The 17,734-nt window shown below is 41.7% G+C and overlaps 1 long non-coding RNA gene across 1 annotated transcript; it reads left to right on the top strand.

Annotated features, from left to right (window-relative positions):
• Positions 1 to 238: 238 nt before the first annotated feature.
• Positions 239 to 1,879, top strand: LOC144824989 (uncharacterized). Its single transcript, XR_013609227.1, has 6 exons — positions 239 to 276; positions 376 to 459; positions 559 to 650; positions 752 to 837; positions 946 to 1,047; positions 1,569 to 1,879. It is a non-coding gene; the product is annotated as an uncharacterized LOC144824989 (long non-coding RNA).
• Positions 1,880 to 17,734: the final 15,855 nt, after the last annotated feature.

Here is a 17,734-nt window from a genome sequence, read left to right as displayed (position 1 = left end):
CAATCACCGGGAAAAGCGTAGCGGACCTGTTTGGGAACCGCACGAAATAGGAGGTGGAGCAATACTCTATACAGATTAGACCTATCAGCTCCTCCACGTAGCAGGCTCAATATTCTAATCAGCCCGCCTAGAGCCTTCTCTGATTGATTGGTCCGGCGGATACCGCTCTGGACCAATCATTCAGAAACAGGGGACATTTAAAATTGCGTTTACACAGGTGCATTGTAGATTAAATACAGAACCCCAGCAGATGTGAGACACGATCCGTACTTGAAGGTGAGCTCCCACGATGAGCAGACGGAAGGAACATTAAGCGGCGCCGCTTTTCTTAAATTAACTGGGGCTTCGGTCTTTCTCATCTTGTATCTGTATTAGGCCATATTACTGACCGGGCTGAAACCACATCAGCATTTTCTGAACTTCTCTGCAACAAGACGTTAGAAACAACTCCCAGTGGAGGTGAGCTATCGATACTAGAAGCTAGTACCAATAGAGCGTGATGATATTTACCTTATAGTAATTAACAAACGATGTCTCACTATTTTGTATGCTCTACAGGCCATTTCTTGACCTAGAAATCTTCACAACTCATCCCCTAAAATTCAATCCGAATACCTTTTGAGGAGATTCCTGTGCTTCCCTCCCTTTAGGTGTGTGGTATAGAGTCACAAGTAACGTCCTCCCTTGGATAATACGTAACTTTGGGATGATAAAATTTGAACTTATACACCCTTATGCTTTTAATTCCTAGACTATACAACAAACATTCAGGACCTATGTTTACTCGCTGGGGATCAATACGCCGAGGATACTTTAGTCTAGCTTCTGTTACCGCAGGTATGCCCTGTAGGATTAGAACACACCCCTTTATATAACTAAAAAGACCTTTTTTATCATCCTCAGCTTTTTTAAAAACAATTCTGATGTACACCATTCTTCTATTAGGGCTCAAGACTCCCTCATACAGATAAACAGGAAGCTGAATCTTCAGAGATAAAACGAAAATCATTGTAATTACGCCTAGGTCAACGTTGTGATTACCAACAGGTAAACCCTGATCTTAATACCCGTTATACTATTAATACGAGAAAATGTGCCAGAATGTAAGACACAGATATTCTGTAGTCTTATTTAGCCGACATGTAGACTAGACATGTCCCCCCTTTACGATTCCAACAGCTGGTAGATCCTTATTAATAGAATCAATATCAACAAGATCCTCGCCATCAAATAGCTACCTATTCATTTCTTTGTATTAAGATTTAGCATAATTTTGTAGCAATTAAAGAATCTTTGCATGGTAGTAAGAAAACATCTCAGTATTTATATATAACCGTTTCTGAAAACATTTCTGATATCACTGTCGGGGCTCCAATAATAGCTAATGGGTATTTTGCGACATAAGACCATTGAGTGATATGTTGTTTTACCTAAATGTCAGACTGTAAATTCTCGCCCTACTTAGTGTACAAAAGATAACATTTTGGTAGGAATGAAATGCCAGTTGTTGTAATTATGAATACAATAGATCCCATGCATTGTTGTAACGACATGTATGTTTACCGTAGGGTGTTGTAACAGACCCCCAGCCACGACAGACAACTAAGAACCGTCTTGAAAAAGGTGGAACAAATCAGCTCATACCACCGAAACGTGTCGACGCACTCCCAGTACAATTTGAGTCTCCATCACCTATGTGTATATATGAATGATGTAATGTTAAAACATAGGTGATAATCTTCGCGAGCAACGAATGTACAAATTGTATTTTACAATTTTTATGTTTTACAGTTTTTGTCTGTCTTGTCAATTATGCAGGTCATAGTTGATTGTGAAATATGTTGTTTTTTTCCTTTAGAATGATATTTGTTCAATAGTATTATGAATTGTTTTTAACTATTTATGTTTAATAAATAATTTGTACAATATACTTTGGTGTTTACAATAGATTTTATGTCATTGTGATAATTTAGGCTATGTGTTAAACTAATTCCCACGACACTCTCAAGGGGATTTATTTTTACTCAGTCTTTGATGATTTGCCTGCTCAGTCCGGCCTCAGGGTTGGACCAGATTTTAACCCATGCCAGGAGCGGCCTGATCTTGATTTGGTCTTCAATATAGGATTCTCCCAATTCCTTGTGTGTAATATAGGATGGGGTGCTTTGTGGTACTTTCAAGATCCTTCTAAAAAACTTGTTTTCTTCTGCCTGGACCTGGTGTGTGTTTGCAAAGCCCCAAACGTCCGACCCATAGGCTGCCTTGGCGCAGCATATTGCTCTGTACAAATTCATCACTTGGTCAGGGGACCATCTACCCAGTCTTCTCCCATAGCCCATTATAGCCCCTGTCGAAGCCACTGATTTTGCAGCATGTTTATCTACCAGGGATTTAAACTTTAGGAGCCCATCAAAAAGTACCCCTAGATAAGAAAAGGACTAGACCAGGCCTATTTTATGGGGGCCAATCTTGAAAAGAAAATTCTTATTTGGTCTTGCCCCCGCTAGCATAACATGTGACTTGACCAGATTTGCTGACAGATCAAGTGTGGCCATAAAACGTACGAAGCCATCAATCAGCCTCTGGAGCCCCCGCGGTGTTCGGGCTAGCAACACCGCGTCATCTACATAAAGCAGGACAGGAATTGGGCGGGAGCCTATTTGGGGGGAAACCATTCCAAGTTACATAGTTCCCTGTCCAGGTTGTTGATGTACAAAGAGAACAGAAATGGAGCTAAAATGCAGCCCTGCCGCACTCCGCTCGTACATGGAAATTGTAGGGTCTTACTTCCATCTAGGGTATAGCAGACAGACGCAGATGTATTCCAGTGTAGGGCCTTAAGGATGTCAACTAGGTCTGGTTCCACCCCTAGGTCTTTCAACAGGGCCCATAGTTTCTTCCTATTCACGTGATCGAAAGCCGCGGAGAGATCCATGAACCCTAGATAGACCGCCTCCTTGCTGGCTATAGTGTACTTTGCAGTCAAGAGGTATAAGTTCAGGCACTGATCCGTGGTTGATCTTCCTTCCTTCTGTTATTTGTTGGTTGCTATCTGCCCATTCTGAGACCCTCGTGAGAATCGGAGCCCACAATTCCACATTACTGAGGTAGAGGTCGGGGGGTATACCATCAGGGCCAGGTGCTTTGTTTTTAGTAGTAAGCCCAAGAATTGCCCCTTCTACTTCTGCCAAGTTAATCTCTAGCCGTGCAGTTAGCTTTAGCCTCTGCCCTTCATCATGATTTGTTTCACCTGTATGATTTTACAAGTTCTGAAAGTGTGCCTGCCACTGCTAGGGTAAGATGGTGTTCAGGATTTGTGGGGCGTCTGAGTCTTGGAAGCATGGGTTATTTATAATTTTCCAAAACTCGGACAGGTCTCTTCTATCTGCCGCCTCTCTTAAATCCTCCCAGGCTTCGCTTGGGAGGCTAGCTTTACAAGTTTTTAGCGTCTTTTTGTATTTCATTCTGATTTGGGCTATTCGAGTATTATCCCTGGGACGCTGTTTTAGGCTATTTCTGAGGTCTTTATGAGCCTTTGAACATTCTTTATCGAACCATCGAGGTATAATGGCTCGTGCCCTGGTATTTGTGGTCTTTAAATGTTCCATCGATGAGATGTGCCATCTCCTCGAAAGCAGTCACTACCGCTACTCCCTCTTTATTTAGGTCGAGGCATGTATTTATTGCCTCTGAACCTATAGTTATTAGGCTTTTATAAAACTTATCCCTGTCTATTTTGAACCATCTGAGCCTTTTCCCTTGGTCTGTTATCTTTTCTATCTCATCTACTCTGGGTAGTGCGTTCCTGAGTTTTAAGCGTTTTAGCTCCACCACCAATGGGTTATGGTCGCTAAATGTGCTATTTTCAATTGCCGCCCTACTAACCCATGTTTTAAGTGTAGGGGAAACCATAATAAAATCTATGCACAAATGAAATCCTCTCCCCTTAAAGGTTGGGCTGGGTTCTCCGGCGCTACTCATCTCAATCATGTCCATTGTGTGGGCCAAATTATACCTTTTCATTACCTTATCTATTTCTCGCCCCTCTAGGGAGTGTACAAAGTGAGACCCTTTCTCTACTGTACATCGTGGCCAGTCCTTGTTTATTGGTCTTAAATTCCCACAAAGGTGGCAATTAAAGTCGCCGACAAGGACGACACGAGGGGCAACTACTGCTTCTGTCTCCGATAGCTGGGCATTTAGGAAAAAGTCTAATTCTTTTGTTATATTTCCCCTACTATTTGCACCCAGAGCGTTATACCAGTTTACCAGTAAGATGTTTGACCCTTTAGAGCGAAGTCCTATTGCCTGCATGTTTTGGGATATCCAGTTATAGTTGGACCATACCCCATCTATCCAGAGATCTACATATATAAGTAGCCCTCCCACCGCTCTCCCTGAGGAGGACCTTTGTGCAGGAACTGGGAAACACTTATACCCCTCCATGGTGAAGTGATTAGAATCAATCATCCAGGTCTCCTGTAAACATATAACTTGAAACCTGGTGATGAATTCTCTCCATTCCTGTACATTGTATTTGGCAGCGAGTCCTGCTATGTTCCAGGATTTGATTTTGAGTCCATCCTGCCGGTTTGGTATGTTTGCCCCAGCCCCGGGTGGATAATTGGTCCTGTCTCCCTCAGCTATAGTTGTACCATTTGGGACAAATACAGTGTCTAACTTAGTCCCTTCTATTGTCTCTGAGCTGGAAGCGTCCCACATATCTTTCCTCAGTGCCTCATGATCTGTAAGCTGGGTTTCCCATTTTTTCTCTGGTTCACCCTTCTCATTACATCCCTCTCTCATACTTTCTCCAGGGGTAGTGGGTAGTGTGTTTCCCTTCATTGTGGGCTTTTTTTTATAAGTTTTCCCTTGGGAGATTGAGTTGGAGAATTTCCATCCCATAGGAGTCGATCCACCTCCTCCAGTACACTGAACCTATTCCAGTGGGCTTGTAATGGATTTATAGGTTTGTGTGGGAAGAAGCCCTCCCTTGGTGCTCGCCACTGTTGCATTCTGTTTGGTGGACCATAGTAGCCCCTCCTACAAGGAGCCCTGTTAGGGTGAACTAATCTCCAGGGTGGGGTGGAATAAAAGTATGACAGATGTAGTGGATGTATTTGGGTGCCTGGTCCACCCGGGGGGGCATTGCAGATGTAATTCACAGTAGAGGTATCCCTAAAGTTTATTACTATGATGTCTCCTGTCGGGGTTTTTGGTCCCTCCCCAATCCACTCCACTCTTCTGACAGTGAGTATTTCCCCTGGGATGTTTGAGGGTAATGGTCTATTTGCACTTTGCCATTGCATGCGCTTGTTTTTTAAGTCGGAGTGATTTTCCCTTCTCCCTTCATCTAAGGGCGGAACTCCTGTAAGTGCGACAACGAAGGGCATAGCTTCCGGGGGGAGGTTAATGGTCGGCAGTCGTGCTGGACCGGCTTTAGCTGGTATATTTCTTGTTTTGGGCAAGCTGTTTTTAATATCATTTCTGCCCCCCTTGGGGTTGGAACCAAATTTATCAATGTTGGGGTTAGGGTTTCCTACTCCCTGGAGGATCTGGCCATGAGTAGAGGTTGTGGGACGCGGGGTGGTGAAACACTAGTGGGCTTGGTGGTGGTTATGGATGTTCCTATATTTATGTTCGATGTAGGAGAGTTTACTGGTAAAGCTACCTTATACCTATGTGTAATTCTTGCTGTGCCTCTCTGCTCAGATGGGGCTCGATTACTTGGGGGATTCAAGGGCTTTGTAGTTCCTACCCCCCTATTGTTTAAAATGGAGGCTAATCTGTCAATCTTAGACACCAGAGGTTTGATGTGGGTGACAATAGTCTGCTCCAGGCATGCCTGTAGGTCAACCACCATATTAGTGACATAGCAATGTATAACTGGTGTCAATTGATGCGTGTTGGTTGATGGGGTCACCAAGTTATGATTTGTTATGATTTTTTTCCCCATTTTCTTTTTTGGAATGCTGTCTTTTCTCCTTCTGGGACATGATCTGCTTATTTTGGGGATTTCCGATCTGGGGGATGGGTTCAGGTCTATAGGGGTGTCCTCCACCACTATAGGGGTCTCTGTGGGTACCTGTGCGCCGGGAAGCTCGGCATAGGATGATGTTAGATATGAGCTTAAATCAGGGCGTCTGTCACAATAGCTGAGCAATCCCCTCCTAGATCTTGAATGCCAACCTTTACAACGCATACCATTACAACGTAAGTATGGGTAAGTATATAATATTTTTTTTTATATAAATTAATTTAAAATATTATAATATAATTTAATTTTATTTAATTGTATTTAATTAATGTAATTTAAATGTAATTTTACTTTATTTTTACCATGTACCCCTGTACCACAAAAACCCTAAACTGACCCTGAACCCTAAAAATACCCCTTTACCCAAAAACTGAAAACTGACCCTGAACCCTAAAAATACCCCTTTACCCAAAAACTGAAAACTGACCCTGAACCCTAAAAATACCCCTTTACCCCAGAAACTGAAAACTGACCCTAAACCCTAAAAATACCCCTTTACCCAAAAACTGAAAACTGACCCTGAACCCTAAATATACCCATTTACCCCAAAAACTGAAAACTGACCCTGAACCCTAAAAATACCCCTTTACCCAAAAACTGAAAACTGACCCTGAACCCTAAAAATACCCCTTTACCCAAAAACTGAAAACTGACCCTGAACCCTAAAAATACCCCTTTACCCCAGAAACTGAAAACTGACCCTGAACCCTAAAAATACCCCTTAACCCAAAAACTGAAAACTGACCCTGAACCCTAAAAATACCCCTTTACCCAAAAACGGAAAACTGACACTGAACCCTAAAAATACCCCTTTACCCCAGAAACTGAAAACTGACCCTGAACCCTAAAAATACCCCTTTACCCAAAAACTGAAAACTGACCATGAACTCTAAAAATACCCCTTTACCCAAAAACTGAAAACTGACCCTGAACCCTAAAAATACCCCTTTACCCAAAAACTGAAAACTGACCCTGAACCCTAAAAATACCCCTTTACCCAAAAACCCAAACATATAACATTTTAAAAATAATTATATACTTAGCAATACTTACGTTGTAATGGTATGCATTGTAAAGGTATCTGCGTTGTAAAAACATGCTTTGTAAATGTATGCGTTGTAAAAGTTTTTGCGTTGTAAAAGTTTCGTTGTAATGGTAGTGCATAGTAAAAGTTGCGTTGTAAACGTTGCATACCCACTCCAGTGGGTGCAACAGTAGGGAAAGTGTTGTATAGCGTAGGGGTTAAAATTACTATTCCAACTTCAGAGAGTGCAATAATAGGGAAAGTAAATACTTCACAAATAGATATAAATAACATAACTAGTGATACCAATTACATATAAATAAAATATTTTACTTGTGTATAAAAAATATTAAATATTTATTTATAAATACAAAATAAAATTATTTAATTATAAAAATTGCCTACTCATACTAATTAATTACCTATTAACAATAAATTAATTTACAATTTCAAAATTAATAAATTTATTTTAATTACCAATTATATTTTAATTAATTACCTATTAAAAATTAATTAACAATTAATTCAAAATAAATACCAATAATTTAAATGACATATTTAATTAATTATAATTAAATTACTTCCCACCCTATTCCCCTATAAACCCACAACCCGCTACAGAAAATAAATTACTAAAATTAAAATATTTATCAATTAATCAATTATAATTAATTACCAATTATATTTTAATTAATTACCAATTAATAATTAATTAACCATTAATTCTAAATAAATATCAATAAATAAATTAACATATTTAATGAATTATAATTAAATTACTTCCCACCCTATTCCCCTATAAACCCACAACCCGCTACAGAAAATAAATTACTAAAATTAAAATATTTATCAATTAATCAATTATAATTAATTACCAATTATATTTTAATTAATTACCAATTAATAATTAATTAACAATTAATTCTAAATAAATATCAATAAATAAATTAACATATTTAATTAATTATAATTAAATTACTTCCCACCCTATTCCCCTATAAACCCACAACCCGCTACAGAAAATAAATTACTAAAATTAAAATATTTATCAATTAATCAATTATAATTAATTACCAATTATATTTTAATTAATTACCAATTAATAAGTAATTAACAATTAATTCCAAATAAATATCAATAAATAAATTAACATGTTTAATTAATTAGAATTAAATTACTTCCCACCCTATTCCCCTATAAACCCACAACCCGCTACAGACTTATATTACACAAAAAATAAAAATTATTATTAACTTACCTTAAATTCGATATTTTTGTTGGCTATATTATGTCTAGTCGATATTATGTCCATTCTATATTTTTGATTCGATATTATGTCATTTCTATTCGATATTAATTTTCTCTAGTCGATATTTTTGTTGTCTATATTATGTCTAGTCGATATTATGTCCATTCTATATTTTTTACTCGATATTCTGTCCAGTCGAAATAAAAGACTCAATATTATGACTGCACACCGATCCCAGGTGCGGCGCTAAGGATGCTGGGATTTGTTGTTTGTTTTGCCCGCTGGGCCCCCCCTCCACTCGGCTGCCACACGGCAAGCTGGTAAAGTGCGGTGGCGGGAGGCGGGAGGCGGAAGGCAGGCTACCAGGAAACGCAGGAGACCATCAGGTGAGGACCAAGTAGTAGAGAAGTTTTCACAAGTGTCCCGGCAGCAGGAGAGTTCCCCGCTCCTCCGGAGATGTTGCCGGTATTTATGCGCCGCTTGGCACGCTGATCCCAGGTGTGGTGCTAAGGATGCTGGGATTTGTAGTTTGTTTTGCCCGCTGGGCCCCCCCTCCACTCGGCTGCCACACGGCAAGCTGGTAAAGTGCGGCGGCGGGAGGCGGGAGGCGGAAGGCAGGCTACCAGGCAACGCAGGAGACCATCAGGTGAGGACCAAGTAGTAGAGAAGTTTTCACAAGTGTCCCGGCAGCAGGAGAGTTCCCCGCTCCTCCGGAGATGTTGCCGGTATTTATGCGCCGCTTGGCACGCTGATCCCAGGTGTGGTGCTAAGGATGCTGGGATTTGTAGTTTGTTTTGCCCGCTGGGCCCCCCCTCCACTCGGCGGCCACACGGCAAGCTGGTAATGTGCGGCGGCAGGAGGCGGGAGGCGGAAGGCAGGCTAGCAGGCAACGCAGGAGACCATCAGGTGAGGACCAAGTAGTAGAGAAGTTTTCACAAGTGTCCCGGCAGCAGGAGAGTTCAGTAATTCAAACTTGTTTTTAGACTAATGTGCAATACTTTCCCCATGAGGAATTAATCATTGGAACATCCACAACTCGAGGCTGACAGACATTCCCTTTTTTAATTCGGGCAAGAAGAAAAGTACTGCAGTGATTTAAAGAGATTTATTTACACATTGCTCGTGACTGTCAAGAAGAAAAGTACTGCAGTGATTTAAAGAGATTTATTTACACATTGCTCATAACTGTTATGAAACAGGTTAAAAAACCTCATTCAAGCTGTACATGAAAGACAGCAGGTTCGGGTTCAAACTCTTCTTTGATGAATAACAGGTGTTTTAGTAAGTTTTAGTAAAGGACACTATCCATCTGACTTTGTATAAACATACCCTTGGTGTGGAGTTGTATTGATGTTAATACTTTGTGATACATACTATCCTTACAGAGTTATATGTCATCTCTAAAATGCTAAAGAGGTCTTGTTTCTGAAAACTGGAGTCTGGTGGAGTATTAACCAGGCACGAAAGGTACATTGGTTTTACAGTAGAATAATTGAATGTGTCAGCACGCAATGTTCTTTTTCTAATGTCTTCTTTGATTTGTTCTTTTTTTTGTCTTGTAAAACAGAGACACAGTCCTTACATGCCAAGGTCTTCCTAGAGAGTGAAGCTGATTCTGGGAGTGTCTTTTTCAGTTTATTATTTTATCCAATTCCCCCTTCCCTTGGGACTTTGGTCTAGTGTGACTGTAGTCATTCATCAGTCATTCAGGATCAAATTCTTAGGGGCAGACGAGAATAATCTCCACGTCTTTCAAGGTGAACCACTTGGACTTTCAGGTGAGTGAAGGCTTCAACAATGACAGACCACTCCACTCTATGCCACTCCTCTTAAACCACTTCGCTCTACCATATGACACGCCATCCACTCCACTCTATGCCACTCCACTCTATGCTCTCTCACCCTACGCTATTCTACTCTGTGCCACTCCATACAAACCAAGACATCCCCCATGTAGCCAATACAGCTGTTTAAAAAGTCAATAGAAAAGGCAAAAGACACTCCACTATATGATACACCACTCCACTCTACGCTACTCCATTCTACTGTTCAATGAATCACTCTGCCGTACGTCACTCCACTCTATGCTATTCCACTCTATGCCAATCAACTCTATGCCTCTCCACTCCAAACCACTAGACTCTACACCCCTCCACTGTATGACACTGTACAACATGCTACTTTGATACTCCACTCCACTGTACTGTATGGCGCTGCACTCCACTCTACGCTTCTCCACTCTTCTCAGCCACAAACCACTCCACCCTGTGCTATTCCACTCTATGCTCCTCCAATCTACACCACACCATGACACTCTACTGTACGCTATTCCACTCTATGCCACTCCATGCCACTCCACTCTATACCACACCACTCTATTGCAGTCCATTCTATGCCACTTCACTCTATGCCATTCCACTCTATGCTACTACACGCTACCACTGTAAGACTCTATAAGATATGCTAATCAAAACAACAAGAGACTTCATTCTATGCTTCTCCACTGTACTACGGGATGTGGCTCTCCACTGTACGCCACTCCACTTTACCCTATTCCACTCTATGGCACTCCACTCGACATCACTCCACTCTAATCAACACCACTCCATGCCACTGACCCTTCAATATTCCACTCTATGTCACTCCACTCTATGCCACTCCACTCTATGTCACTCCACTGGAAGACACTGTATGACATGCTACTCTATGAAATTACACAATCCACTCCACTTTGCGACACTCTAAGCCACTCCACTGTACTCTACAACATGCCACTCCACTCAATACCAGTCCACGCAACACTATTCTACTCTTTGCCACTCCACTCCATGCCGCTTCATGAACTTCCTCTGTAAGACACTGTACAACATGATACCTTATGACAAGATACTCCACTTCAATCTACACCACCCAAATACACTCTACACCACTCAACTCTACAGTATGACACACCAGTCCACTTAACGCCCCTTCACTTTGCGCCACTCCACTCTACTCCACCCTATTACATGCAACTCTATGCCGCTCCACTCTATTCCACTCCACTCTATGCCACTCCACTCTACGCCACTCAATGCCATTCCACTCTACGACTCTCCACAGTAAGACCTAGATGACATGTTAACATATGACACAACACTCTACTCTATGCCACTCCAATCTACTCTACGATGTTTCATGCTTTCCTCTACACCACACTGCACCACTCCATTCTATGCCACTCCACTCTACACCATCCACTCTACACCATTCCGCTCTGCCACTTCACTCTATGCCACTCCTCACCATTCTACCCTATGCCACTCGGCCATATGCCACTCCACTCTACACCACTCCAATCCATGACACACAACTTTCTGCTGTTCCTCTCTATGCCACTCCACTGGAAGATACTATACAACATGCTACTCTATGATACAACACTCCATTTTACTATGGAAGATGCCATTCCACTGTACTCAAAGACATGCTACTCCACTCCAATTGCACCACTCCACACCATTATACTCAATGCCACTCCACTCTACGCCATTCGACTCTATGCTATTCCAATGTGCTCCAGGCCACTTCACGCCACTCAACTCTGCACCACTCCATGCCCCTCCACTGTAAGACAGTGTACAACACAAAATTCTATGACAACACCCTACTCTACAACACCCCACTCCACTTCATGCTATTTTACTCTATCCTACGACATACCACTCTACTCTATGCCACTCAATTCAATGCCATTCCACTCTATGCCACTCCACTCTATGTCATTCCACTCTATGACCCTCCTGTGTCAGACACTAACCGACACGCTACTCTATGACACAATACTCCACTCCACTCTATGCTACTCTACTCTACACTACGATGCATCCCTCCAATGTATGCCACTCTTCCCTATGCTATTTCACTCTATGCCACTCCACTCTATGCCACTCCACTCCATGCCTCTCCATTACACACCACTCCATTCTACACCATTCCTCTCTAACCCATTCTGCTCTGTCACTCTACTGTATTCCACTCAATGCCACTATACTCTATTCACTGTTTACCACTCCACGCCACTCCTCTCAATGACTCTACACTCTACAACACTCCACTCTAAACCTCTCCACTGGAAGACACTGAATGATATGAGACTCTATGAAATAGCTCTCCAATCTACTCTATGACATGCCAATCTGCTCTACGCCACTACACTGTACACTATGACACACCACTCAATGCTGCCCCTCCACTCTACGCTATTCCACTGCACACCACTCCACTCTATGCCACTCCACTGTAAGATATTCCACTCTACGCTATTCTACTCTATGCTTTTCCAACCTCTATGCTCCTCCAGTGTAAGACACTGTATTACATACTACTCTGACATGCCATTCCACTCTACTGTACAACATGCCACTCCACTCCACTCTACTGTACGACACGCCACTCCACTCTATGCCACTCTACGCCACTCTACTCTATTCTACTCTATGACACAATACTTCACTCTATGCCACTCTACTCTATGCCACTCCATGATACTCCATTCTATGCCACAACAGTCCATTTCACTCTACGTCATTCCATTCGCCAGCAATCCACTCTTAGACCCTGTACAACACACTACTCTGAAAAAACTCTCCACTCTGCTCTACTCTACAACACCCCACTCCACTCTGTCATTCCATTCTTCTGTACAACACACTATTCCACTCTATGCCTCTCGATTTTATGCCACTCCACTCTACGCTATTCCACTCTGTGCTACTCCACTCTATGCCATGCTTGTCTAAAAAGTCAATGGAAAGTACTAAAGAAACTCCTCAAGATGCCAGTCCACTCCATTGTATGACATGCCACCCCAATCTACAAGATCCAATTTCACTTTCCAACATGCTACTCCACTCTACTCCATACCACTGTACGCTATTCCACTCTATGACACTCCACACCTCTACTCTATGCTATTCCACTGCGTGCCACTCCATTCAATGTCAATCCACTCTAAGGCATTCTTCTCTATGCCACCTAACTCTACTCCACTCCACTCTACACCCCTCCACTGTAAGACACTGTATGACACACTACTCTGACTTGTCGCTCCAATCATCAGTGCCATATGTCATTCTACTCGATGCCTCTCCACTCTACGCCACGTCACTCTGCTCTACCCCACTCCATGCAACACCACTCCACTCTATGCTATTCCACTCTATGCTACTCCACTCTACACCATTCTAAGCCACTGCATGCCACTCTAGTCAACGCTATTCCACTGTACAGATCTCTTTGCCACTCCACTCTACATCACTCTACCCCACTGCATGCCACTCCAGACCCCGCTATTACACTCTATACCAGTCCACTCTACCCCACTTCACTCTATGCCCCTCCACTTTAAAACACTGTACGACACACTACTCTGACATGATACTCTACTATACTCTATGACACATAACTCCACTCTATGCCACTCTACTCTACATGATGCCACTCCACTCTACTCCGCTCTACAACACTTCATTCACTTCACTCCTCTACAACACTTCATTCACTCTACACCACTCTATGACACTGCACTCTACAACACACCACTGTGCAAAACTCCACTGGATGACACTTCATGCTACAACACGCTCCTCAACTCTACTCTATAACCCTCCACTCTACGACACTCTACTTTGCAACACTATACTACACTCTGTCACTGTATGACGCTCTACTTGGCAACACTCACCTCTGTAATTTAAAACATATTTTTATTTAAAAACATTGACTTTCACTAGCATCAATACATTAACAATATCTTACATCTTATCCATGCACCCTTTTCTATGACATCACTTATAGCATGTGAAATTATAGCATTACTATCAAGATTCATTACATGTCAAATTTAATCAGTAATAGCCTAGAGAAAAACAGTGAACACACAGGTCAAGACAATATCTTTTGAAAGGGACCTGGAAAGATTGCATCATCAATTTAATCTTTCTCCACTGGACGCCTCATACATCGTGGGAAAACCGCAGCCCTACCTTGAGCAAGCTCTGACAGTCTTGGCCCAGGACAGAATCATGTACATGAGACTTCTCGCTCTGCCTATCACAGACTTTAATTCAACTTGGGCTCGGCCGGACAACTTAGTGGCCTGTCGACTCTGCAGCTACCATCGCGAATCTTGGCTCCATCTGTTGTGCTGCTGCCCAAAGTTAGCTAGTGAGCGGCAGCGGCTGGTTCTCTCCATCTGTAGGTTTTATGGCCTTCGAAGTTGCAGAGAAGTTTCAGACCTGTGCTTCTCTGTTAACACAACTCAAACTGTGGCCCGATTACGGAAATTCATAGACACAATCTGGGCTGCACTGAAACTGAAACCTGAGACATAAAAGTAATCAGTCGGCTATCAAGCAAGAGAGACTATGACAACATTCTTCCTTAAGTCCTATGCACAGAACCTTACTGCTAGATTGGATAATAGTTCTAGCAATAGTTCTGTTATGATTTTAATTGTTTTAATGTTTTTTCAGTCTTAGTAAAATCGAGTAAGATTTTAAACATTCCTTTGTTTATTGATAGAATATTGTAACAACTTTAATCAATTGAACAATAAAGCTTTCATTCATTCATTCATTAAAAAGAATAATTTATCAGAACAATGTACATGGTAGAAAGCAGATATATAGTGAATGTTTTGTGGCTAGTGAGTTGATAACATTAGAATGTATAAGCTTTGTATAGTTTAGGTTGGTTCACTTTAGAAAGAATAACAAATTTTTTCCTAATTATATTAAGATTTAATCTTTTTTTCATTGAATCATGCCAGTGATCAAGAGCTTCTGCTCGAAACACGTATGGCAATTTGGAACGCGTGGTGCAAGCTTAAGGCACTGCCGCCTGTGAGAATGGTGTGATTCCTGGGGTGTGTGGCTCCCCAATTGGGCAACCTTGACGTATATTCGTGAAAAATAAACTAGTCCTTGCCTGAAATGCTGTGGGGTCTGTGCCTCCTTCTTCGCCGTACCGCCGCTGTGTGGGAGTCGGAAGTGGCGGGAGTAGTCAAGCTTGGATATATGAGAGAGGTAAAATAAAATCGTACCTTGCCTGAAGCCGTGGGGTCTGTCTCTTCATTTCGCCGCAGTGGTGGAGGTAGTGAAGATTGCTGTTACATATATATATATGAGGTACCATAGGGGTCTCTACGATTGGAAAAGTGCTGGAACAATTTCGAAGAATGAATTCGATTTTTTAAAGAACAACTATCCAGTAACGCCAAACCTATACCTCATCCCAAAGGTGCACAAAAATGCAACCTGCCCCCCGGGGAGACCTATAATTTCCACAATAGGAGGGCTGTTTGAAAACACTAGCCGGTTCATAGACTTTTTCCTACAACCACATGTAAAGACACTACCTTCCTACACGAAAGACAGTGGGGACTTTCTTAAAAAAATCTTTGATATAAAATGGGAAACCAATTTTGTGTTTATGACTTTGGATGTACAAAGCCTTTATACAAGTATAAGGCATAGAGATGGTTTGAATGCGATTAAGCATTATTTTGGCGGAAGAAGCAGTGATTTGTATCAACACACTCAGATGCTGCTCCAAATGACTGAGTGGTGTTTAGAAAATAACACCTTTGCCTTTAACAAATTACTGTATAAACAAATACAGGGGACTGCCAGGGGTACTTGCTTCGCCCCCAGCTATGCTAATTTGCACATGGGCTGGTGGGAGGAGCAAGTACTCATGAAGACACACACTGTGGAAATGTCAGAAAATATGGCACATTATAGTCGCTATATTGATGACATTTTTACTATTTGGAAAGGGAGTGAGGAAAGTGCAAGGGAATTTGCAGAGCAACTAAATGAAAACAGCCTGAACCTTAAATTTACCTGTGAAACCAGCAAGAGTAGGATTAACTTCCTAGATTTGGAGCTGTTTGTGGCAGATGGAAAAATTCAGTCGAGCACCTACCGTAAGCCCACCTCTGGAAACACAATCCTTCACGCCTCAAGCTACCATCCCCCAAACTTAATAAATAGCATCCCTTATGCAGAATGTTTAAGAATGCGGCGAAACTGCAGTACCGATACAAACTACAAAGAATCCAAGGCTAGTTTGTTTGGCAGGTTGCGCCTTAGGGGCTATTCTGAACATACACTAAAAACAGCAGAACAAAAATGCGATCGGAAAGAAAGAAAAGAGTTACTTTTCTCTCACAAACCTGTAACAGAAAAGTCCAAAGCAAGCACAGGGACCCCACGCCTAATCACAGGGTACAATGCCTATCAGAAACAACTTAGAAATATCATCTATCGGCATTGGCCCATAATCAGGAATGATCCTGTGATAGGGAAAGATTGTAATAAAATCCCTCAGCTTACTTTTCGAAAAACTAAAAGTATGAAGGAGGAACTGGTAGTGAATGATCCTGTCCTAAAGAAAAAAGAACCACTGTGGCTAAAAACAAAAAATGGGTTTTTTAAATGCATTAAGTGCAAAGCATGCCAGTATGGAATGAATGTTACCAAAGTCGATGTGCCAAATAGAAGAAAACCACTTGAGATATGTGCAAACTATACATGAAAGACAGACTTTGCAGTTTACGTCTTGCAATGTAGTTGTAATAAAAAATACGTGGGCAGCACTATCCATCCTGCCCACGTAAGGGTGTTACAACACCTAAGAGCTATTACTAACAACGACCCCTCATACCCAGTGGCAAGGCACATCAACGCTATGCATGGGGAAAAGCAGAGAACATTAAGTACTTTGTGATTGACCATGTTAAGAAGAATATCAGAGGGGGGAACAGACAATTGGCCCTCCGAAGATTAGAATCTCGGTACATTATCCTGTTGGACACCAAGGCCCCACAGGGATTGAACGCAGATGAGGCCCTTAGTGTGCATTTATAGCCCACAATAAAATGTAACAATACAAGTAGCTGTCCATGCAAATTCGAACCCATTCTTCCGCTAGAGAAGAGTAACATTAGCTTCACTATTACTTTTCAGCAAAGGCCGTATTTATCACAGTAGAGTATACACAAGGTGGCAAGTGATTACGGTAGTGGCGATACAAAGTATGATTTTGTGAACAATATTTGTCATGTAAATAAATGTAATTAAAATCTCGCTATAGGTGAATTAATGGAAATAAATTAAAACACTATGTGTTAGATTGTCACTTACAATTGCCCACAGGGGCTGTATTTGAGAAAAATCTAAAAGTTGCTAAATAGAGGGAGGGGCTTAGCACCACTAAAGTGTTAGAGCAGAAATTTGGGGCATTAGACCCCTCAGACATGGTCCCCCCCACAGCGTATAACATACATATGTGAGATGTATGTATTTATATATACATGATTAAACATAATCCACCACACGCCACGCTGAGTCACTGTGAATGAAATAGTTGGCATTTTGCA

Source organism: Lissotriton helveticus, chromosome 3_1 (assembly GCF_964261635.1).
Source record: "Lissotriton helveticus chromosome 3_1, aLisHel1.1, whole genome shotgun sequence".
In the NCBI taxonomy this organism is placed as follows: Eukaryota; Metazoa; Chordata; class Amphibia; order Caudata; family Salamandridae; genus Lissotriton; species Lissotriton helveticus.
This window is presented reverse-complemented; position numbering and strand designations above follow the sequence as displayed.